Here is a 25,081-nt window from a genome sequence, read left to right as displayed (position 1 = left end):
TATAAGTGAACTGCTTTTTGTACTTCGTACAAAATATCTATTCAGTCGCTTACCAAGGCGACTTCCTACAGATTACCTTCTCATTTAACCAACTATCCCGTACCTGTGGTGCTCACGGAGTTGCAGAGGATTCCTCTGTCTCTTGTAGCAATGAGTGTCGAACTAAATTTCTTCCCTGAATTCTTAATTGACTGTGAGGACGTGGTCGTGGACGTTATTGGTCTTGAATTAATAAAACTCCAAAGCATGTAACCTAGTGAGAATAGTTGTCCAATATCAAGAAGGCTAATCAGTTGGTGAGCTGTGTATATTTGTTAATACTCGGCTAATCACGACTAGCTACTACGAAATGTACAATCAATAATGCTAAGCTAAACTAATCTAAGCATCCGAATGGAATCTTTCTGGTCTTTCGAACGAAATGACTTTGGACTACCTAACGGAGTCCTTTAGGGTTTCCTATCAGAGTCCTTTTGTTCATCCGAAAGGAATCTATTTGAGCTTCCGAATGGAATCATTTTGGGCTTTAAAACAGAATCCTTTAGGTCTTCCAAATGGAATCTTTTAAGGGGGGTCCCGTAAGCCTCATAAGCGAATGGTCATGGGTTCGATTCCCAGCCCCTCCATCAAACCCTCGTCAGTCGCCAGACCGACAGCCCATACGGTGGCGTTTTGGGGTACGCGCCTTACCGTCGCGGCTGCCTGATGACGACTGACAACTTGTTCTTCTCGGTGGCATTCCTCCAACGTTACCCGGAATAAATGGCAACCGAACAATGCAACGATGATTGGATACACACGACGCACAGTGCTTCGAACGTATAGAACTACGAGACAAAAATCATAACTTACATTTAACTCAATGGTGTCTTTGGGAAAATGATTGTAAACTAGTTTTTCTACTATTTGCATTATTGACCTATGTTAAATTGATAATTGCATTAGTGGCGTAAACGCCAAATTTTGAAACATATAATACGCTTCGTATAATTGAGATCATTTTGGGAAAATTGTCACTTATGATAAAAACTATTATTTGCGTAATTGACCTATGTTGAATAGATAATTGCATAAATGCCGTAAACGCCAGATTTTACGATATGCCCCAAAGAACCAGGATCTTTTTACGAAAAATATGTGATATGATAATGTGGTATGTTAACAGTTTTTATTACAACAATTGACCAATTTCCAATTGATCATCTCATAAGTGACGTAAACGCCAGCTCTCATGTTTTATACTATAGAATCAGAATATCCTTAGTAATGATTTGAGGGATTTTTTTAACGACGGCATCAGAAATCATTGGAACTTGTTATATTTTTTTCCAAGTATGCTTATTTGGTAGGCTCAGGCGTGTATAACTCTTTACGGAGCCATGGCTCTTTGTGATATGTACAATCATATTATCTTATTATGAAGATAGTAACAGAGGGGTACAAGCCAGCGTACTCGTGATGACTGGGATCATCATCAGAATGAAGGAAATTTGCTGATATTTCGAATGGTTGATACGTTAACTATGAAATCATGGGCAGTAGAGCAACAAGCAGACTCTCATCTGAGCTCTCATCCTCCGAAAATTTTCGTTTGTAGGTGCTATGTCCTATGCGTCCATCAAAACCCTATTTCCATACAAGTTTCACCGTCCTTGAGCTCTCTACCGAAAATTTCTGCATAATGCTTAGCGAGGTACAATTCATCAGGTCTTGCAAATTAACCTCAGCGGACGTTTCAGACGCGGAAACCTGTTTAGGAATGTTTTTTTTCCTTTTCCTTTTTCAACGCGTAAAGGCTAGGAAGCAGATTTGCATGCACCTCGTTTAAAGTACTTTGCAGCAGATTGTACTTTCTGTCGGATAAACTCAAGTCAATGTACAACGCCAGTACTTGTGTCGCTGTCATTACCTTTTCATGATTTGCGCTTGAGCTACTTGATATATTGGCCGCAAATGCTAGCTCCTCAGGTTCATTTTTATTGATAAGGTCTTCAACACGTAGTTTCTTGGTTTTATTCGAACATTCCTGAAACGGTTTTTTGAGGTCTACCCTTTGCGATGTTGAATGAAGACTCGACAATTCCTTCAATATTTATTTTCGGATTGCGAGGAAGATTTACCAACGAAGACAATCAGAGAGTTTTGCTTCTCGAATTTCTCGGATGATCGAAAGCTCTTTAACCATTTTTGATCAATTCTCAAACAAAAGATTTTGCAAAACTGCTTTAGTTCTTTCTCAAGTTCCTGGGAGAAATCTTCTGCATTATATAAATCAGACAGAAACTTCAACACACGAGCTTTTCGTTAGGACGGATCAACGGAAAGCTATTGTTTGATTTTATCTATGTTATTGAGCGCAAGAGTATCATCTAGAAAATCGTTAACAGCTATTAATAGAGCAAATAAGAGCAGCTGGAATCACTTCCATTATCTTAAGAATACTATAAGTGAGATCTGGTGCGATTTTCAGAGATGTGTTTTGATGTACTTTTTTTTTAAAGCTGTTCAAAGTTGCAGATTATTTCTTCCTATTTAACGTCATGCCCAAGACTTGGAAGCTTCACTTATCACAATGATGGAAATATGTCCTACTGAAACACATTCAATTGGATCTTACTTACTTGATTTTACGCTTTCCATATCGATTTTCACAGTGAAAGGTACCGTTCGAAAACTTAGGCAATGAAAAAGATGCTCTTCACTAACAGGTGATAAATCATCCACTTTCAGCGATAGAAATGTTTACAAACACGAGTTGGTTTGATCGTCCCAGTGACCCCACAAAGATACTAATGCGCATACAGCATAATTGAAACAAATGTTAATATCATGGTCTACTTGATTCGACTAAATACGAGAGTCGATTTTTCCATTTTTGTCCAAGGGACACAGCACTGTGCGACGTGGACAAACCAACACAATGGACTCACGACAAGATGTACAGGCAACGACAACAATAACGAAAAATGGATATCTAAAAATAGATTCTGTGTGGATTCTGTACAGCATAGTAGATCACGGCACAGTAGCGGTCAAGAACACAGAGTGCCTATAAAAAAATATATGAATAAAAAATGGAATCTTTTAAGGTTTTTTTTTTTCAATTTACAAATGGCTACTTGAACAGAACCCCTCTGGACTTCTGAGCAAAATCTTCCTGGGCGTCCGAATGGAATCTCTCTGAAATATCGAGAAAAAAACTTTGGACTTTCTATCGGAATCCTTGCAGTTTTTGAAGCGGAATCTTTTTAGTAATGGAATCTTTTTGTGCTTCCGAATGGAATCATTTTGAGCTCCCGTACGGAATATTTTGGTGTTTGTTAACGATATCCTTTCGTGCTTAAGATTTGAAATCTTTTTAGGCTTTCAAACGAACATATGTTGAACTCCAAAACAGAATCCTTTCTGGATTTTCAAATGGCATTCTCTTGTGCTTCCAATCGAAATACTTTTAGACTTCTTCACGGAATTCCCTGGGCTTGATTTTTTTTTTGGAAACTTCTTTGGACTTATTTTTGGTTTTGAAATGGCATCTTTCTGGTTCTTTCGAGAGTATCCATGTTGAGCAATCTGCACCTAGCAGGATATGATGGATCACGACATGGTGAAAGACGTAGGGCCTTTCGACTTCGAATAAACACTACCAGAACTATTGGTGCAACATTCAAAGCATTTGTATGTTTTTCTATACCTTCGATATGACTTTGTTATTTGTGATCAATTAACGCACTATCTTTAACCACGTGAGAAGTTTACCTTTCGCTAATTACTCGGATATCCCCTACTGACAGTCATAAAAAAACAAACAGTTCCTTTCAGTAGGTACCTACCTACCTCGCCTGCCATCCGACTGATGGCAGATGAAACAACAGATAAATTGCAGTCGAGCACAAATGCAGCTGCTCGGTCGCTCTATGAACGCTATAGGAGGGCGTCCGACAAATTGTAGATAGTTAGCATCGAAACCCCGCCACTACGAGCAGTGTGGTGTAGTAAATTCCGGCTCGAAGCGAGGAAGATTTGCAACGATATGACAACGAGTGCTTGTCCTCGTCCTGGTCCGGGCTGTTGATACAGCAGAGAGATTGCCTTTTTGTCAGCTTGTCGTGTTGATCCAACAGAAGATGCTGCTCGTCAGTTGGATATCTCTCTATAGTCGGACAAATTGCATGAAACGACTCATCCCAGTCTAAACTAACATCGCACGCACGTCAAAATAAGTCACCGCAATGTGAAGGTGCAGAATACGAGCTGCTTGCGTATGAGCAGCGCATTTCCAAGAACATATTTTAAGAAACATTAAATAATTATATTTTAATTCCGAATAAACATGATTAATGCTCAATTTGTAAAGATGCCGCCGGGTGACGGGCTTTGCCACGCTGGGCTGATGCTGTGCGATGCGTCTTTAGCAGTATGCAGAAAGCCGCGTTCCGAGTGAGCATGTTGATATTTACTTCTTTGGTGTCGGGACCGACGGATAGGCAACGGTCGTCACGCGAAAACACGTGTTTGCGAGATTCCGAATGAGGGCAAACCTGTCATCGCTTAGTTACCTACGAGGAGAAGCATCGTAGCTGCTGCAGGTTAGAGAAGTACCAAGAGACTACTTTTCGAAGATTCAATTTTCTGGTGTTTCTGGTTCTGTTCATGTAACCAGTTTTTCACTTATGTAATTGATAAGAAGTCATTTTAACCATTCGATTCAACTTGGCATAGTTTATTTGAGCTTTAGCCCTAGAGAGATTGCACAAGTTAATAATTTACTCTTCATAAGAAACGTGGATTGGAGATATTAAGAATGAAATAATTTCACAACTAATAGATGAACCAGCCTAGGGCTGCAGTTCCCAGTTCCTTGTTCTCAGCTCTCAGTTTTCAGTTTTCAGTTCTTAGTTTCAGTTCTTAGTTTCAGTTCTTAGTTTCAGTTCTTAGTTTCAGTTCTTAGTTCTCAGTTCTTAGTTCTTAGTTGTCACTTCTCAATTCTCTCTTCTCACTTTTCACTTCGTACTTCTCACTTCTCAATTCTGACCTCTCACTTCTATCTTCTCATTTTTCCCTTTTTACTTTTAACTTCTCAACTATCACTTTTCATTATTCATTCTTTACTTCCGCACTTTCACTTTGCGATTATCACTACTCACTTCTCATTTCTCACTCTTCACAACTAGTAATCTGAGGTAAATTTGTTTTGACTATTGGCCAATCGACCCGATCTGCCAACCGAATCCAGACAAATGGCGTTCGACCAAACGGCCAAGTGGCCTGACACCCTTATTCTCATTTACATTATTTTTTTTAAATTTCTATCGACATTACTATCGGAAATCAGGGTGCGTGCGTGATTTCAATCTGAGGTAAACATGATGAAAACATGAGGATTACTACTAAAGGCCACACTCGTCTTTACCGTGACTTCGAAGAGGAAGAAAGTATTGAGGTAATGCTTACTTAACGAGAGGTCCTCGACTCAGCGACATCATAATAAGATCCATGGAGTTGCAGATTGGGAAAGTATTCGTTGGGTGAGGATTTGCATTTTTATGAAGAACCAAAGCGGTAACCCTATTGATTGTCGTCGTATAAGGATATGATATGATCTGTTCGATTGATTCCTCGCTGCTTCACTCTAACCAATCAAATAAAAATTAAAGGCAATTAACTTCCATGTACACAACATTTCCACAATTAAAATTCGAATTCATCAAAAATCGACAACTGCCCGTCGATGCTTGCTAAATTAATTAGCACAAACAATTGTAACTCGACACCTCTGGGAATGCTTCTGCAAAAATTCTTCTCGAGAGCAGTGAAGCAATTACCGCTTTCCGGTAAAGGAAACCAATAGCAAGAAAAAAAACAATCATCCTACGGTTCAATCCTTGAACAAAACCAGATCCATTCAGCCAACCACAAAAACGATACAGGCGATAAAATGTGACAATAAAATACTTTTACCATCGGGACAGGAGCCTCGATAGCATCTCGAAAAGCGATTTTACTTCCATCATCGCGCATCTCGTATATCAATGCACCCGGGGGCATTCCACACTCTAGATTTTATTTTTTTGGGCTATCGATTCCAAATCGGCAAAAAAAGAGCGCTCGAGAATCGGAACAGACGGCAAATGCTCTTTAATGTTCCTCCCCGCAAACGAGAAAGCTCATGCCGCCGCCGCCGGCCGGCCCCAGCCGTCGAGGACCAACCGGCGACGTATCGGTATCTGGAAGTCGCACCCGCTCTTCATCTTTTTCCGAAAGCGTACATCCCAACTGTCCTCGGGCAGTCAGTGGCGCAGAACGATACAGAGCACCAGATAAATGGAGATACTGTCGAAAAGACGAATCAAGGATAGAATTGCACATTTCGATCGTTCCACGACGGTTAGTAAAGGACTTGCGGAGTAAAAAGTCGACAGTTGAGTTGCGCTCCTTTCGGGCGCGCACTAACTGACTGACGGCCTACGGCCATTCCATACATCAATCCATCTACCTCGCTAGGACCTGGTCGATGTCTATGGTGGTCTCTACCGGGGTGCAGGGATTGGATGCCAGAAGGGAACCGTATCCGACAGTTGTCATTGTCATCGACCGATTTCGGGGCAGTCTGCAGAAACAATTTATTTGACAAAAGTGGTAAATCGATATTTTGAGTTCTGTCAGCAACCGCTCGGACTTTTTGTTTGCCGAAACATTTTGCTACTTTTTGTCGGTGAACGTGTAGGAAGTGGTGATGTGAAATTGATACCTTGGACGTGATCATGGCCAAAACTTATTGAGAGATTGCTGTAATTTATTTGATGAAAATCCAACCGTCTTCGAAATCAGGGTAAAGTATTCCATGGATTGTAGGCTGTTTGAAACAATGCACAGTGGGTAAAATAATTTCAATATTAGGTACATCAGTTTCATTCAAATATTGGTGATTCAAAAGCAAACTACCAATAATTTAATCTTCCAACTATCACCTTCGCATGATCTCCGTCGTATCTAAAAGAAGATTAATTTATGGTTTTGTATATGCTGCTCACGCTGTTTGGATAAAATAATCGTTTGTATAGAGTAAACATTGGCTTGTCCCAAAGTTCTTCTCACACCAGTTCGGTGTTTATCAAACGATAAAAGTCTTACCAAAATCTTGACCCTTTTGTGAAAGCAAACCGAATAGTGGCGGAAGGACAGAACAGCTTCACTCCTCAGGTGTGCTTGCCTATTCTGCAGCCAACAGGTTCTCCTCACCAAACTGTGGGAGACTTTCCAGCGAGATTGCCTACAAATTACCTCCGACGGAGAACCCCTTCACAGGGAGAGGACCATCCTGCTTCGAAATTATGTTTGAAAACAACAACTGGATGGTGGATCATATTTCATCGGTTGTAGAGCAGCAATAGGATATTTGTTCTAAATGTAGGTAAAGAACGGGGCCTATTCAAAGACAAGTTACTAAGCGAATGCGACTGATAGCCTAGAGCAACAGCAGTGAAGATCTGGTAAATGTGAAGCTCTTAATTCTTCTCCTAGGGCGGATCATATCAGTCAAATTCTTTTCAATAGAAAAAAACAGAAACTGTCAAAGTTTACTGATGCCAAAAGTTCATTATTTTCGCTTCAGATGTATCTTCAATGTAACATTTTATATGAGTAAGCTATGTTTCCATGTTCTTTTTGGCTGAAATGAGGAAATGAATAAATTGACAGATTTTATTGATGTATTATTGGCGGATGGAAAAGGAATCGGGACATATTACGCTAAAATTTCGATTAAAAAGTCTTTACATTTTCTTGCAGATTTCGTTTCTGATGCTCCGTACAGCTTGAATGACCTGTTTCCACGTTCGACACAGGATATACATTTTTGCTACCGGTTTTTAGGATCGTTTGCAGGAATTTATGTTTTAAGCAACCAGGAACCAGGTGGCCAATGGCAGTTCTCTTTCCAGGTTTGAAAACTAGAGACCTAACCGGTTCGTTTTGTAGATGAATTGTCAAAATCTGTTAAGAATAAAAGGAGTTATGATTTTTAAAGTCATTTTTTAGTCCTAAAAAGTATCAAGGGAGGATAAGGGTTAAACGCCATAGATAACAGCGATCTATTCAAAAGTAGTTAGAAGAAGCATTTGTTAATGAATGTAAACGAATATATTCTTTCAACGTGTCAACTATTTAATTATGTACGTTTTTTCTTGCTCCTGCCATTTTTCCTGCATTGTAACTGTACTTATGTAATTTCCGAAGAAATAAACGTTATCACTGTAGTTTCTAAATCCTAATTTTATTAATCGTGAAACCCTTCGAAGGAACTAAGTTCCACTGGGGTTTCATTTGATTTATTTTGTATGTAATTTAATCCGCGCGCTTTCTATAGTTTCTTTAGTCAGTGTCCACTACCAGTGGGCTCTCTGTGTAAGCTCTTTGGAGTAGTGGTCAGTGAAAAAATCCTAATCGTTGTTCCCACACACACACGTTGCTACTGCGTGACTGATCAGAGCTGGTGCAAATTGCACTTTGATCCAAGTGGTTATAGTGGTTGGGGCTTATCATCTATTCTCGAAGTGCACGTTTCAGCAGATTGCACATGTTTAACATTAACGGCCAAGTCCTTCCAGTAAGATGAGAAATGAAGGGAATGTCCCTACTAGATACCGAGAATACCTCTGCATCTTCACAATTACCACGGGAAGGAAGTTGTGTTAGTTGGGTGGGGTAATCAGAAACATAGATCGGGATGCACTAAGGAAAGTGATGTGACCTATGCAACTTCTATTCTACTAGTTCTGATATTCTGAATATAATTATTTTCTTGCCTTGTTTGATCGTTCGCCCTTCACGAGGATAAACAATCAATCGCTCAAAGTGAGGTAAAGCCGTCCTCAGTTTCTCGAGCCAGACTTGACTCGACTTGAGTTCAAGTCGTGTCAAGCACGAGACACCGAAGATGGCTCCACATCCGGTGCTGAAACACGCATCCGTAAAGACTATAACGCGGTGGAAATAATGTGAAACATAATGAGTGTGTACCTATCCAGTTCTATTTGCCTTTTTGGCGGAAAATTTGCTTCTGACTGACCCATCGAAAAGTCTTTCGCTGTTCTATGACTGTGGAACAGGGAGCCAAATCCGAGTAAATGTTTTTAATGCTTAAGTATACTGTAAAGCTACAGCAAGCTTGCGGCCTTGTCCGAACCGATCTTGTATCTTCGCAGCTGAAATTAAAGAGGGGGTAGGGTGCCTTTCTCGTGCAAAAAAAATACTCAAACATATGAGTCAGTGTTGTTTACCGTGTTTTGAGCATAAAAAATAGTAAGGGTATTCACTTAACAGCGTAGGTTGCTGCGTATCTGATTATAGAAATGTTTCACACACAATCACAAGGGACATATTTCAAATCGCCTATGAAACATTTCTATAAACAGATACGCAGCAACCTACGCCGTTTAGTGAATACCCCTAGTATTTTATCCGTAACTTCCGATCCCATAGTCCAATCTGTCCCAATAGCAAACAATGAAACTTGTTGCGAGTAATTCGGGCAATGCGAAGTTCCAAAAAGTATGAGAGCGCTATCAGATTTTTCAAATCGACGTTTGAATCTTTGTTTACAAAAGCAAGCCTTTCAATCTCGTTGTTTCTACCATGACAGCAATACATGATAATTGGACACATGATTATATGATGCGGAAAAAAAAAGGATGATTTCTGTAAAAACGGAAATATTTCAAATGCTGACACACCTACTAAGCAAAATAAATCAGCTTTGAAAAAAATTGACATGTGTGGCTAGTTTTGTTTTCCACGTAAGGGTATGCAGGCAAACCTTTTCACTGTGCATTTATAGGTAAAAGGAATTCTTATTCGTTAATTCATTATACAAATATTTGTTTAAAGGGATTTCATACGCTAATTCGTAAAAACATTACTTCTATGTTTCGAGCTTTGTCACCAAATGCTTCATATCCCACCGTAACATTAGGCGGGAAGATGCATTCTTCGAAAGAAGGGATCATATCTTCCCTTTCCTTAAACTGAGACAATTCCTGAATTGAAAGCAAGAGTCATTCGAAAGAAGGAATCATACCTCCATTTACCTTAAACAAAACAAAAGCTTGAATAAACCACAACTTCTTTTGCTTTCTACCGGGCAAATGCATTCCTCAAAAGAAGGAATCATACCTTTCCTTGCCTTGAAGTGAGCAAATGGCCGAGTTGAAAGAAGAAATCATATCCTCTCTTGTCTTCTTACTTACTTTACTTATGGATCCTGTACACCTCCGGTGGTGCAAAGGGCCGACTTGAAAGATCTCCATCCTGAGCGATGCCCGGCTATCGCTTTAACCTGTTGCCAGGTTAGATTTCGGTCGACTTCTTTTATTTCTTTATTGAGGCTTCTCCGCCATGAGCCTCTGGGTCTGCCTCTGCTGCGATGTCCCGCTGGGTTCCAGTCTAATGCTTGCTTACAGATTTCGTTCCTGCCCTACGTAGAGTGTGGCCGACCCAGCCCCACTTCCGATCCCGAATTTCTGTTGTTATCGGCCTCTGGTGACAACGACGATGGAGCTCGTTGTTTGAGATCCAGTTGTGAGGCCACCAGGCCCGAATTATATACCGCAGGCATCTGTTAATGAACACCTGCAGCCGTTGAGTGTTCTCCACTGATACACACCATGTTTCGCTAGCGTATAACAGCACAGATTTCACGTTAGAGTTGAAAATTCGTATTTTGGTGCGTTCACTTATCTGCCTGTTTTTCCAGATATTTCTTAAACTCGCAAAGGCAGCCCTTGCTTTCTTGATCCGTGCGCCTATGTCGATCTTGGTACCGCCGTCTGACGCCATTTGGCTACCAAGATATTGGAAGCTTTCAACATTCTCCACTGGTTGCCCGGCTACTGTGAAACTGGAAGGAGTCACCGTGTTTACATCCAACGATTTGGTTTTGTTGACGTTGATGACTAAACCTGCCGAGGAGGAGCGATCGGCAAGGTCGTTGAGCTTACTCTGCATATCAGAGCGCCGTTGCGCGAGTAGTGCAACGTCATCCGCCAATTCGAAGTCGTTTAGGTGCTCCATGGTTATAGGCTGCCATAACAGCCCGCGGTTTGGTTCACGGTCAATCGCATCTACCAGAATCTCATCGATTACGATGAGGAACAGTAACGGTGATAGAATACATCCTTGCCTCACACCAGCTACGACCCGGATAGGGTCGGACAGGACCCCATTGTGCAGCACTCTACACGAAAAGGCCTCGGACTGTGCTTCGATGAGGCCGATGATTTTCTCAGGAACCCCCTTGCGTCTCAGGGCGCCCCACATATTCTCGTGATTGAGACGGTCGAAAGCTTTTTCGTAGTCAATGAATACCAAGTAAAGGGACTCTTGGAATTCGTTGACCTGCTCCAAAATGATGCGGAGCGTGACAATATGGCCCACACAGGATCTTCCGGCACGGAATCCGGCTTGCTGCCGCCGGAGAGTCGCATCGATCTTCTCCTGAATCCGGGCTAGGATAATTTTGCACAGAACTTTGAGAACGGTACACAGCAACATAATGCCTCGCCAGTTATCGCATACAGTCAGGTCACCCTTTTGGGCACCTTCACTAAGATACCTTGCATCCAGTCGACCGGGAAAGTTGCGGTGTCCCAGATATTACGAAATAAACGATGCAGTAGTTGAGCGGATGTCATGGGGTCAGCTTTGAGCATCTCGGCTGATATGCGGTCGACCCCTGGGGCTTTATTCGATTTCATGCTTTGGATGGCTGTTTGAATCTCTAGCAGTGATGGAGCTTCGGTATTGACACGTGTTATACGTCGGATCCTAGGCAGATCATGCCGAGGTGGTGATGGCCTGGTTGGCACTTGAAAAAGTTGTTCGAAGTGCTCGAACCAGCGTTTCAGCTGGTCAGTTGGGTCGGTCAATAACTGATCATTCGCGTCTTTCACAGGCATCGTTGCATTCATCTTCGCCCCGCTTAAGCGTCGTGAGATATCGTAGAGGAGGCGAATGTCCCCGGTTGCGGCGGCTCTCTCTCCTTCGTCGGCCAGAGAGTCTGCCCACGCTCGCTTGTCCCGTCGACATGAGCGTTTTACTTCCTTCTCAAGAGCCGTGTATCGTTGACGGGCTAAGACTTTGGCTCCTCTGGTTTTCGACCGCTCTATCGCGGCTTTGGCTTCTCTTCGCTCCTCTATCTTCCTCCAGGTGTCATCGGTGATCCATTGTTTTCTCTGGGTGCGTAGTTCGCTCAGATTGTTCTCGCTGGTGGCGATGAAGGCATTCTTGATGGCGGTCCATTGGTCTTCCACGCTGCCACCTTCCGGAATATCTGCAGCACGCGTCTCCAGTTCTTCAACGAAGGACCGTTTCACCGTGGCATCTTCCAGTCGGCGTGTGTTGAATCGTCGTCCAACTCTTTCCTCCTGCCGACGAATCCGCGCAATGCGCAGGCGTATTTCGCCGATGAGGAGGTGATGATCAGACGCGATATCGGCACTACGTTTATTCCGTACATCAAGAAGGCTCCGTTTCCATTTTCGGCTGATGCAGATGTGGTCGATTTGATTTTCTGTAAAGCCGTCACGGGAGACCCACGTGAAAAATAAAAACAGCCGATTTTTTAACTGCAAACAACAGATTTCATATTGATTGGATCTGTTTACCATTTTGACAAATATTACAGATTCAAAGTGCCACCCTTCCTTTTCAATTAGATGTTAATTAGATGTTAATTGAAATGGAAGGGTGGCACTTTGAATCTGTAATATTTGTCAAAATGGTAAACAGATCCAATCAATATGAAATCTGTTGTTTGCAGTTAAAAAATCGGCTGTTTTTATTTTTACTGAGGTCTGTCTCCAGGAAAATTTTCAACCAAGTTCATGAAGAATTATTGAATCTGTAAAACTTTCCAAAATGGCCTTTTTAACAGATCTAAACAGTATGAAAGCTGTTGGTTGCAGTAGAAAACTCGACTTTTTCTAAATGTTTACTGAGCTCCGTTGGTAATATTAGGCGATCATTTTTTTGGTTATGGCGAAGGACATTTTCCATCCATCACTTTTCTTTATGCCTTGGAAGATAAACGGAAATCGTTACTGCTAGATGAAAACCTTTTTTCATCACTTCACCTCTCACTCACTTCATGTGAGAACAATTAGAAAAATTCTATAATTCGGTGTGCTGGGAGTCGAGCCTTAAAAATAATAGCCGCTTACTCTAGCAACACCATCATGTTATCTGCATGTAGGCATTAGGTCTATTTGTTTATTTGTTTATTTATTAAAATAATTCAACTGACAATGAATGTCTAAATGAATATTAGTGAAACTAATTGGTTACGATCAGCGGTACGGAAAAAGTCTAGTAACCGATGACGAAATTCAAAAAAATTCATCAGTTGACGAATTAAAGTCAAAAATATCGAAGAATTCGTTGAAGCGGCGACTGATGAATCGAATTGGTTCGTGTAGTGCATAGATGCTAGTCTGTGGTTCTAAAAGCAAAAATAGACGTTGACGAAGAGGTCTTTCAGGTGCATATAGATTTAACTGCGACAGTAGTGCTGGACAATCGATGTGACCCGTGAGCAGCTTCCCAGCAAACGTAGCTTGAGCGGCGATCCGTCTAAACTCTAGTGGTTTGATGCTAATCAACCGGCACCGCTCCTCGTACGGTGGCAAGTTCGTCGGATCACGCCACCTTAGGGATCGAAGAGCGTATCTTAGAAACTTCCGTTGAACGGCTTCGATTCTAGCGATCCATGTGGTCTGGAAAGGGCACCAAACAACAGCGGATGATTCCAGTATTGATCGCACAAGGGAACAGTACAGTGATCTAAAGCATAACGGATCACGAAATTCACCGGCAATTTTGAAAATAAAACCCAATTGACGATTAGCTCGGGCTACAATGTCATCGTAGTGAGGTCTGTATGTAAGTCCGCTATCCAGGATAACGCCAAGATCCTTAATGTGCTGAACGCGAGTGAGCGATCGTCCAGACAGGACATAGTCGAAGATGATTGGTGCGTTTTTCCGGTGATATGAAATGATGTTTCCATTCTTCAATACTTAAGTCCATTACAGCAACCAGTCCCGGATCATGCGGGACAGTCCCGGGTTCAGCCTGCTTGCGTTGCATTGCCATTTGAGATGGAATGTAAATAAATCTGTAACAGATTTGAATAATTAAGATAAAATAGAGAACTTGAGCCTACTAAAGTTGAGGGTCATGAGGGTCTACTGAAGTTATAGGATCAAGGTAATTTTGAGTATCTAAACAACTCAAATCCCGAACACTGGCGTTTTAGCGCCCTAAAACTAAAGTTTTCATCGTTCTTTTTACTGAGGATCAAGATTGCAAAAGAAATCAAGAGTGTTCGAAATTTGAGTCAAAACGGTACGTCTTTGCTGAAAGCTAGGACATGATGTGACAATTAAATCGAGACTGCCATGTTACTATTCAATCGGTAGCTCCTACGAGGTGGTGGCCAGTGTAACCAAATTAATTTGGTACATAAGCATCCAAACAATGTGTTTCAAAACTCTATGTTTATCTTCCTTCCTATCCATTATTGTTTGTAGTGAAGCGATAGATTCAACACACAAAATATTTCACTCAAAAAAAATTGATAAAAAAAAATACAAAAAATGAATATAATACTTAAAATTAACAGTTATAAATCTTTGCAGACCTTGAGAATAATGTATAGGCCTTTTGTGCTAACAAACTCAAACGCAGACATTTACGTTTATTGCTAAATATTAACTTTTAAAACCAGCAGCACGTCCAAACTAACAACAAACTGCCCTACGGAAAACGCGCCGCACCGGCACGATTGTAACAGAAAATCGATGCAACTTTGAAGCATTTGTATAATCTGGATCTGCAGGATCTGGAAAATGTGAGAAAATTCTAGATTTCCAAACGCAAAAAAGGTTCCCGAATTCGTGAACCAGCAAAAATGCACCGCGATAAGTGATAAGTCATGGATTCAGGAGCTTCAGTTACGTTTTCCAGAACGTTCCAGAAAAAGTGACTGATTTTCCCGAATCCGTGACTTAAAATACACCGTGAACTCGTTAGTTCACGAGTACATGATCGCTTTTTTTGCGTGCCTGATATACGGAATCAAAAATATCTGGAGGTAAAAGTTTAAGTCATGCAAATGATCTCAATCGGAAGGATCTGAATCAGTTCCAGAATCTAAAATAAATAAGATATCAGAGAATGCCCCAAATCTGGAGCATTCTTAAATCTGCAAAGATCCAAAAATCTACTAAATCAGGAAAACTTCAGAAATATCAACATCTCCATCTCACTATTTTCAAACAATGGTTGTTCAAACTGAATACGTTCAAAAGACAACGGAAAACAAACAATATTCAGTCGATCAGTGAGTAATATTTCGCTTACCACAACTAAAGCACAGATCGAACAATCGCCTCATAATACATTACATTTCCCCAAAACTAACACTGTGTATAAGAATCAAGAAATGTAATATTAAACTTTATCTCGGCTTCGTAACGCTTCACGGCAATTGAGCCTCCAAAATAAACAAAAAGCAAGGATGAAAAGCACCCTATCCACCACATACAGAATTACTACAGAATTGTACGTAGTAAGATTTAGTGCAGAAATTTATATGTATAAAATTTTGAGTAGAGTTTGAATGATTTAATCAGCGGCGCAGCCGAATTTTTTATGTTTAAAAACTTGAATTATTAAAAATTCATTTCGAAATTCCACGAAATTTCGTTAAATTTCGTTAAAAGTATGATTTTTCAGTCGAAATTTTCCAAATTTTACGATAAGAAACGAAATCAGAATATCAGATTTTGCCATACTCAAATTCCTTTCGTTTCGAATGGCCTAAAACGAAATTTTCCGAAATACCGCATATGCTTAGTAAAAAGGGGAAAGAAGGTAAAGAGAAGGAAGAGAAGGTAGAAAGAGAAATAAGAAAGTAAAAAAGGAAGAGTGAAGAAGAAAAAAGAAAGAAGGGAGAAGAAAGAGTGAAGAAGGAATAATTAAGAATGTAGAAATGAAAAGGGAGAAGGAAGAAGAAGAAAAAGGAAAAGATAAGGTAAATGGAAGAAGAAAGACGAAAAAGGAAGAATGGAGGATGAATTAAAACACACTTTTTAATTCCCGTTTCTCACTTTTCGTTTCTAACCACACCTTTCATTCCTCAATATAACTTCTCATTTTTAATTTGTCAATTCCCACTCCGTTGTTTCCCACTTCTTTAGTCTCATTCCTCTTCTAGCACTTTCTAATTCATATTCATACTCATTTGTTAATTATCATTTTTCACTTCTCATTATTCACTACTAACTCCTCAGATCAAACTTTCCACTTATCACTTCTCGAGACGAGCCAGTATCGGTCTGAAAGACTCGATAATAAAGACAACAGAAAACGCTTCTCACATCTTTTGCTCTTTTTTTGCTCTTTTCACTTCTTACTTCTAATTTCTCACCTAATACTTCATCCTTCAGGTTTCTCACTTCCCACATCTTACTTCTCACTTCAATTCCGATTCGAAACCTATTTCTCACATTTTGTTTTTTATGTGAAGTTATTTTTATTATATAGCACAGCGGTTCGCAACCTTTTTCTTGAGAGGTACTCCTTCAAACTTATGCTTTCATTGAGGTACTCCCTATTTTATTTTCGCTGTAAATGAGAATAATCGTATATCATAAAATATAATAAAAACAAACCACAAAACTTAAAAATTGTCCAAAGTTTTCATTATTCCGTTTTTTGATTCAAATTGGTTTTATACGTCAAATTTCCCACAAAACTTTTGGAGGCTTCCGAGCCTCTAGGAAGGAAGCTTCCAAGTGTCCTGAAACTAGGATTACGACTTACGAGTTTCTTGATAGGGAGTTTCCGAGACTCCGATGGATCATTGTGGTTTCCGAGTCTCTTGGAAGGAGGCTTCCGAGCCTCTTGGAAGGAGGCTTCCGAGCCTCTTGGAAGGAGGCTTCCGAGCCTCTTGGAAGGAGGCTTCCGAGCCTCAGGGAAGGAGGCTTCCGAGCCTCAGGGAAGGAGGCTTCCGAGCCTCTTGGAAGGAGGCTTCCGAGCCTCTTGGAAGGAGGCTTCCGAGCCTCAGGGAAGGAGGCTTCCGAGCCTCAGGGAAGGAGGCTTCCGAGCCTCAGGGAAGGAGGCTTCCGAGCCTCAGGGAAGGAGGCTTCCGACCCTCTTGGAAGGAGGCTTCCGAGCCTCTTGGAAGGAGGCTTCCGAGCCTCTTGGAAGGAGGCTTCCGAGCCTCTTGGAAGGAGGCTTCCGAGCCTCTTGGAAGGAGGCTTCCGAGCCTCAGGGAAGGAGGCTTCCGAGCCTCAGGGAAGGAGGCTTCCGAGCCTCAGGGAAGGAGGCTTCCGCGCCTCTTGGAAGGAGGCTTCCGCGCCTCTTGGAAGGAGGCTTCCGCGCCTCTTGGAAGGAGGCTTCCGCGCCTCTTGGAAGGAGGCTTCCGCGCCTCTTGGAAGGAGGCTTCCGCGCCTCTTGGAAGGAGGCTTCCGCGCCTCTTGGAAGGAGGCTTCCGCGCCTCTTGGAAGGAGGCTTCCGCGCCTCTTGGAAGGAGGCTTCCGCGCCTCTTGGAAGGAGGCTTCCGCGCCTCTTGGAAGGAGGCTTCCGAGCCTCTTGGAAGGAGGCTTCCGAGCCTCTTGGAAGGAGGCGTCCGAGCCTCTTGGAAGGAGGCGTCCGAGCCTCTTGGAAGGAGGCGTCCGAGCCTCTTGGAAGGAGGCGTCCGAGCCTCTTGGAAGGAGGCGTCCGAGCCTCTTGGAAGGAGGCGTCCGAGCCTCTTGGAAGGAGGCGTCCGAGCCTCTTGGAAGGAGGCGTCCGAGCCTCTTGGAAGGAGGCGTCCGAGCCTCTTGGAAGGAGGCGTCCGAGCCTCTTGGAAGGAGGCGTCCGAGCCTCTTGGAAGGAGGCGTCCGAGCCTCTTGGAAGGAGGCGTCCGAGCTCTTGGAAGGAGGCGTCTGAGCCTCTTGGAAGGAGGCGTCTGAGCCTCTTGGAAGGAGGCGTCTGAGGCCTCTTGGAAGGAGGCTTCCGAGCCTCTTGAAAGGAGGCTTCCGAGCCCCTTGAAAGGAGGCCTCCGAGCCCCTTGGAAGGGGGGGTCCGGGCCCCCTGAAAGGGGGGGTCCGGGCCCCTTGGAAGGGGGGGTCCGGGCCTCTTGGAAGGGGGGGTCCGAGCCTCTTGAAAGGAGGCGTCCGAGCCTCTTGGAAGGAGGCGTCCGAGCCTCTTGGAAGGAGGCTTCCACGCCTCTTGGAAGGAGGCTTCCGCGCCTCTTGGAAGGAGGCTTCCGCGCCTCTTGGAAGGAGGCTTCCGCGCCTCTTGGAAGGAGGCGTCTGAGCTCTTGGAAGGAGGCGTCTGAGCCTCTTGGAAGGAGGCGTCTGAGCCTCTTGCAAGGTGGCCCCCGACCCTCCTGGAAGGACGCGTCTGAGCCTCTTGGAAGGAGGCTTCCGAGCCTCTTGGAAGGAGGCTTCCGAGCCTCTTGGAAGGAGGCTTCCGAGCCTCTTGGAAGGAGGCGTCTGAGCCTCTTGGAAGGAGGCGTCTGAGCCTCTTGGAAGGAGGCGTCTGAGCCTCTTGGAAGGAGGCGTCTGAGCCTCTTGGAAGGAGGCTTCCGAGCCTCTTGGAAGGAGGCTTCCGAGCCTCTTGGAAGGAGGCTTCCGAGCCTCTTGGAAGGAGACGTGCGAAGCTCTCGGAAGGAGGCGTCTGAGCCTCTAGGAAGGAGGCGTCCGAGCCTCTCGGAAGGCGGCGTCCGAGCCTCTGGAAGGAGGCGTCCGAGCCCCTCTTGGAAGGAGGCGTCCGAGCCTCTTGGAAGGAGGCGTCTGAGGCCTCTTGGAAGGAGGCGTCCGAGCCTCTTGGAAGGAGGCGTCTGAGCCTCTTGGAAGGAGGCGTCTGAGCCCTCTTGGAAGGAGGCGTCTGAGCCTCTTGGAAGGAGGCGTCCGAGCCTCTTGGAAGGAGGCGTCCGAGCCTCTTGGAAGGAGGCGTCCGAGCCTCTTGGAAGGAGGCGTCCGAGCCTCTTGGAAGGAGGCGTCCGAGCCTCTTGGAAGGAGGCGTCCGAGCCTCTTGGAAGGAGGCGTCCGAGCCTCTTGGAAGGAGGCGTCCGAGCCTCTTGGAAGGAGGCGTCCGAGCCTCTTGGAAGGAGGCTCCCGAGCCTCTTGGAAGGAGGCTCCCGAGCCTCTTGGAATGAGGCTCCCGAGCCTCTTGGAAGGAGGCTTCCGAGCCTCTTGAAAAGAGGCTTCCGAGTCTCTTGAAAAGAAGTTTCCGAGCTTTTTTTAGACTAGCCTTCCCAGCATCTTTAAAAGGGGTCCGCGACGTTAGGCATAAGGACGTTAGGCATATGTACGTTAGGCATATGCACGTTATGCATAATGGACGATAGGCATAGCGGACGTTAGGCATAATGTACATTAGGCATAATGGACGTTTGGCATAATTCTTCCTTTTTTATGTCATGGGCTGTTCTTTGGGTCATTTTATGCCTAACGTCCATTATGTCTAACGTACATTATGCCTAACGTCCGTTATGACTAACGTCCATTATGCCAAACGTACTTATGCCTAACGTCTTTATGCCTAACGTACTTATGCCTAACGGGATATACGTTTAAAAAGAGGCTTCCAATTCCCTGGAAAGATGTATTCCGAAGTATTCTTGAAACGAGGCTTCCGAGCAGGAGGTTTCTGAGCTTATTGGATGGAGCCTGCCGAGCTTCTTTAAACGAGGCTTACGAGTTGCTTCGGAAGGAGCCTTTTGAAAGCAGGCTTCCAAGCTTTTTGCAACGAAGCTTCTGAGCTTTTCTTAAAAAAGGCTTCATGTCTCTCAACTGGATGCTTCAGAACCTTGAAATTTTTTTTTATTTTTAGTTCGGAAGCATATTATTCAATATTTTGTCTCGATCAGGTAGACTACATTGAAGATTTTTAAAACTTGTTTATTTGACGTTTTGTCCTTTTGTTCCACATACACTGCTCTGCTTGGAGTAGACACGATACAAAAGTCTTTAAACTACTGACCGCCATGCATATAAGTAATTTTCGCTGAGACCGGGCCACTATTTGCACGAGGTTCTTAAAAATGCCTAAATTTATGTTTATTCGAAAGCTTTCGGCGAGTATATTGAGATCCGAGTTAAATTCTTCAGAAAAATGAACCCCTCACACCAAATTTTTGATTTTTGTCAATTCTAGACTCGCCAAAACTTTCATAACTCCTACATTTCTCGCTTAACTTTTCAAAAGGACCTAAGTAACATTTTTTTCATGAATTAATTTAAGTACTGCAATCAAAAGCTTTCATGTTGTTCTGTTGATTCCGCTTTTCAAATTAATTCATGAACAAAATGTTACTTAGGTCCTTTTGAAAAGTTAAGCGAGATTTCTCGACCGATCTTAAAGATCAGCATATCGATGAAAAGAAGAAGAAGAGTGTGTCCTCAATTTGCGATAATAAAAATCGAGGCAGCCATATTAAAGTTGGTCGCCATCTTGGATTTATTTTTGAAAACTATTTTTCCGCTAGGTTCGCAACCATCGATTTTAAATATCAATACATCGATGAGAAGCTAATATTATTCATTGAGTTAAAATCTCACGTGTATGTTTTTTTGTATCAAAAGTTAAGTACGATTTTCCAAATTATTTGTTAAGGCCCATTTGACGAACGAACATTATTTTTAAATTCAGGACACACTCTTCCTCTTTCCATCGATATGCAAAGTTAATACAAAGTTTTGGAATGAGAAATTTTAATTTTTTTGACTAAGTTTTCATTGGAATTGTAATACATCCGCCATTACGCGTTTTTGTTCGAGGTACTCCCAGGGGTATATGTACCCCAGGTTGAGAACCGCTGATATAGTAGTATGTTGTTTTCTTTTTTCAAATAATTCAGTTACACGGAAATCCGCTAAGTGACGTTCGTCCAATTGGCTTGACACCGTATTTTTCTTGTTGTTTATCTCTCTTCAAGTGGGCGATAGCAGTCTTAATAAGTTGCAAACACGTGCTTTTTTTCCTACATCCGACGTTTTGGTTTTGGTAACCTTGAAGAGGGTCAATAAACTAATCGAAACGTCGGATGTAGGAGCAAAACACGTATTTCTTCTTGTGATTAATCTCTCCCGTATTCGAACAAAAATTTCTACTGGTGAAATTAATAAACATCAGAGTAGAGGTGTGCACTGCCACGCCCACGCCAAACGCTTAGGGTGTCTGGGTTCGATTCCCGGCCCAGTCTAGCCCAGAAAATACCGTTTGGTCGAAATGGTTGTTTTGAAAAAGCACCATTTGACCGAAAATATCATCTGGCTGAAAAAGTCGTTTGGCCAAAATAGTTGCTTGGCAGAAAATGTCGTCTAATTGAGTAGGTCATTTAACCGAAAAAGTCGTTTGGCACAAGTCATTTGACTGAAAATCACGTTTGGCAGGTAGAGCCATTTGGCCAACAAATGTTTTTTGGAGGACAGGTCATACGGCCGAAAATGTCGTTTGTTGAATGGGCCGAACAATAGTGAAAGTGAAAAGCTGGAAGTGATTAATTATATCAGTTGTCACAGAACGGAATTTTCTGATATTCAAAAATGGATCGAAGAATTATTCACTGAATAAGTTCCAGGTTCAAAGTGTTTTTGAATCCTTGGGCCCTCATTTTTGGAGAGTTGGTTTCTGCTGATATTTACAACTCTCCCGAGAAACCGTTTGACAATCCAATAAAGGTTGATTTTATGTTCATATGACAGCAACTTTATGTAGAATTGATGTTACTTGTCCGAGATTGAGCAGTTAAAGTATCGTCACGCATCGTCCTATTTCGGCATAAGCAGATCTGTTATATTGTTGTCTACTGGGAACTAGGAACAAAAGTGGAATCTGCTAGATCTTGGTTTTAAAAAAATCTTCATTTTCCAAAACGGGCTAGCATAGTTTGAAAGAGCCCTGATCTCGTTGAAGAATCTTAATTTGTGATGTCTACCATCCTGAACTGGATGATTTTGCCCATGCGATTGCACTCAGCCTTCAACTCAGACATGTACTGACTCAATTTGACATATCTGGAGAAAGCCACCTTGATGCATCGCTACTAGCGAAAGGTTTTTTCAGATAACTCGGGACCAGCTTCAGTCATCTCAGTTTAGTATTCTGAGTTGAGTTTCTGGTAGACGACAATCTGTCGATGAATGAATGATCCTCGACCAACACAATCGGGTGACAGAATCTGGTTTTCCATGAGATTACCAGCGATGATCGACCACCCACATCGTCGGGTAAGTTAGTTAATATTTTCACAGTGCTATTGCCAAACTATTCCGATTATTCGTTTGTTTGACAGCAAACTGCCACAATGATGATTGAAAAGAAGCCGGTCTGTTTCACAATAGCAATAGATTTATTTAATAGCATTTACCCAGAAATACGGCAGCAGCTGACAATTTTAAATATATGAGGAATGAAAACGTAAACTTTCGGCTTGAACTGAGTGTCCATGATAGTAATGTCGACGTTCTTTACGTTGAGGATTTATTCATAGTTATTGAAGATTACAGAAGGATAGTTGGCGACAATCCGAAGCCTGTTGAAGGCAGCCGGAGTTGGCATAGATGTGTGTGGATGAGTCAAGTTTCCGACGGGTCAGGGCATGAAATCGGTCGCATCTGGAAACAGCAATTAGCGGCTCGAGAAGCGGTGTCTCAACATATTTCGAAGTTTCGCGAAGAGCTGGAAGTCTGGCGCTGCTAATCAGCATACGCTTATTGAGCATACCGCGGTGGACTTGTGGGTTCTCAAAGCTGGACAATCTCGGAAACAGTCAGGAGTCTACTCGTTTTGCCGGAATGTACATAAGCCAAGAAGGAATAGGTTGGAATTCTATTTAAAAGTTGGTTCCTATAAACGGTTTCGTCCGACCATCTGAACAAGCGGAAAAACGCATGTTAACAAGAACAATCGGAGTTTTTTCAGGAGAATGAATAAGCTCCCCTTGGATGGAAAATAAATACAATACTACTAATTGCGTCATAAAATAATTTCTCATTAGGATAATTGATAATGAAGAAAACAAATTTTATTTGCAAAGCATTAACAACAATAATAAACCTAATGTTCTATGATATACCTAATTGATATAAAACAGACCATTTTAAATTAATAGCATACCAAATCCAGCATTATATGAAAAACCATTTGTTCGACAATCGACAGACAGTCAAGCTGTAAAGCGCATTGAAAATAAATAAAAAAAACACGTCCATTCATCTCAAAATATGCATAGTTGCATACCGTTTCACTTCTGGCATCTGCGATCAAATTACCTGTTGTTGCAACTGCCTCGACTGCCAAATCACTTATGACATGCAATCAACTTCCTGCCAAGGTACCCGATCAGACATCAAAATTTGAACAAACTTATCAAAATGTGACATCTTCAAACGTCCCGTTTCTCCTGAGCTCCTCCTTCGAGGGCAGCACAAAGGTATTGTGTATGCGCTGCGCTCGCTGATAGATATGCCGAGCAAGTTACCGTGCTCGATTGCAACAGTCACAGACCTCCGCTGCTCGACATACCTTTTCTCCCATTGTCGGGTACAAATTGTCCCAGATCTTATCGTCACGTAATGCCCCGATCCTGGGAAGGGCAAGCAAATGAATTGCTTCGGAGCGACAGACCCAAAAGTGGTGTGCCCAAGACGAGCGCCTCTACCTAGTTGTAGTGATTGAATCTATTTACTCTCGTTTTCCCATTCATGGTCGGTCGTTTTCCTCAATTGCACCACGTCCGCCTGGCCACGTCCATTGCGATACAGTTTTCAATTGACTGTGCCGGAGTGAAGGAGTGACTGGAGCATTATTTTGTTACTTTCTTTTAATGGGAAGATATGGTATGAAGCGATACTTAGTCTGGTAATCATCTCACAAATTTAATGAAATCGCAAACTTAAATGAGTATAAAACATTATTCTTCAATATGTATCACTCTGAAAACCTAAGATATTAGCGCCGCATAGTTGTTCTTGAACCATTATTGACTCTGTGGTCAATAATACATTGGTTAATTTATCATATCTGTATTTTTTTGTTTGATGTTCATCAGACGATCTAAATGGAACATGTTCCTGAAAGACTAAAACAAACCCTCCCCCCTAAAACATTAGAAATTTTCCTTAAAAAAATAGGAAATTGGCAATAAAGAAATCAGGGTATGAGCAATAAAAATATACATAAAATTTCCACAAATAATGCGAAATTCCCATAACCGATTAGGAATTTATAACAAAACAAATATAAATAAATTAGCTCTTTTGAAAGTAAAATTTTCAATTATAAAATATGAATTTTCCATAAAGATCAAAATGTACCACGGAAAATAAAATTTCAAAGATCCACAAATAAATCAATATTATCAATAAAGCAGTGCAAATTTATTTTTGTTTTGTTGAAAATTCCTAATTACTAATGGAAACTTTGCATTATTTGTGTAAATTTTATAATTATTTATTGCTCATATAGAGCGTATATGATGACTTTTTTATTGGCAATTTCCTAATTTTATATGGAAAATTTTTAATTCTTCATGGAAATTTTATATTGCTGCCGTTCCTAAAAATGGAAAATCTCAATTTGTTACCCCCTTTTCTTTCAAAGAGGCGTATCACACCTTTCTACTCGTACTAGAAAAGTTTTAAATCCGAAAAGCAAGATTGAATGATAATACCAATAATAAGAAGTAAGCTTCACGCTGCAATAAAAGTATTGACTGAGATTTTCAATGCGGAATGCAATTTCCAAGTGGCGTAGCGATTGTTATACGTATACAGCTTTGAAGGAAAAGTAGACACTATATAGGTAGAACGAAACGACTTGTGATAAGCATCTTTTTCAACTTCTCTGATCAATTGACAGCAGCAGCGGGCAGCTCGATTGGTGCACCGAACGGAACTCTGCGAAACGAGCACGTAATTCAATATTCTACTTGTGATACAATTGAACCGAAACTGAATTTTTGTGTCATCAACATCATCATTGTCGGCGTGGTTGTCTCCTTCATCCGTCTGGCTGGGTCAGTCCCACTGCA

This window comes from Armigeres subalbatus, chromosome 3 (genome assembly GCF_024139115.2).
Source record: "Armigeres subalbatus isolate Guangzhou_Male chromosome 3, GZ_Asu_2, whole genome shotgun sequence".
NCBI lineage: Eukaryota > Metazoa > Arthropoda > Insecta > Diptera > Culicidae > Armigeres > Armigeres subalbatus.
Note: the sequence above shows the minus strand (reverse complement) of the source record.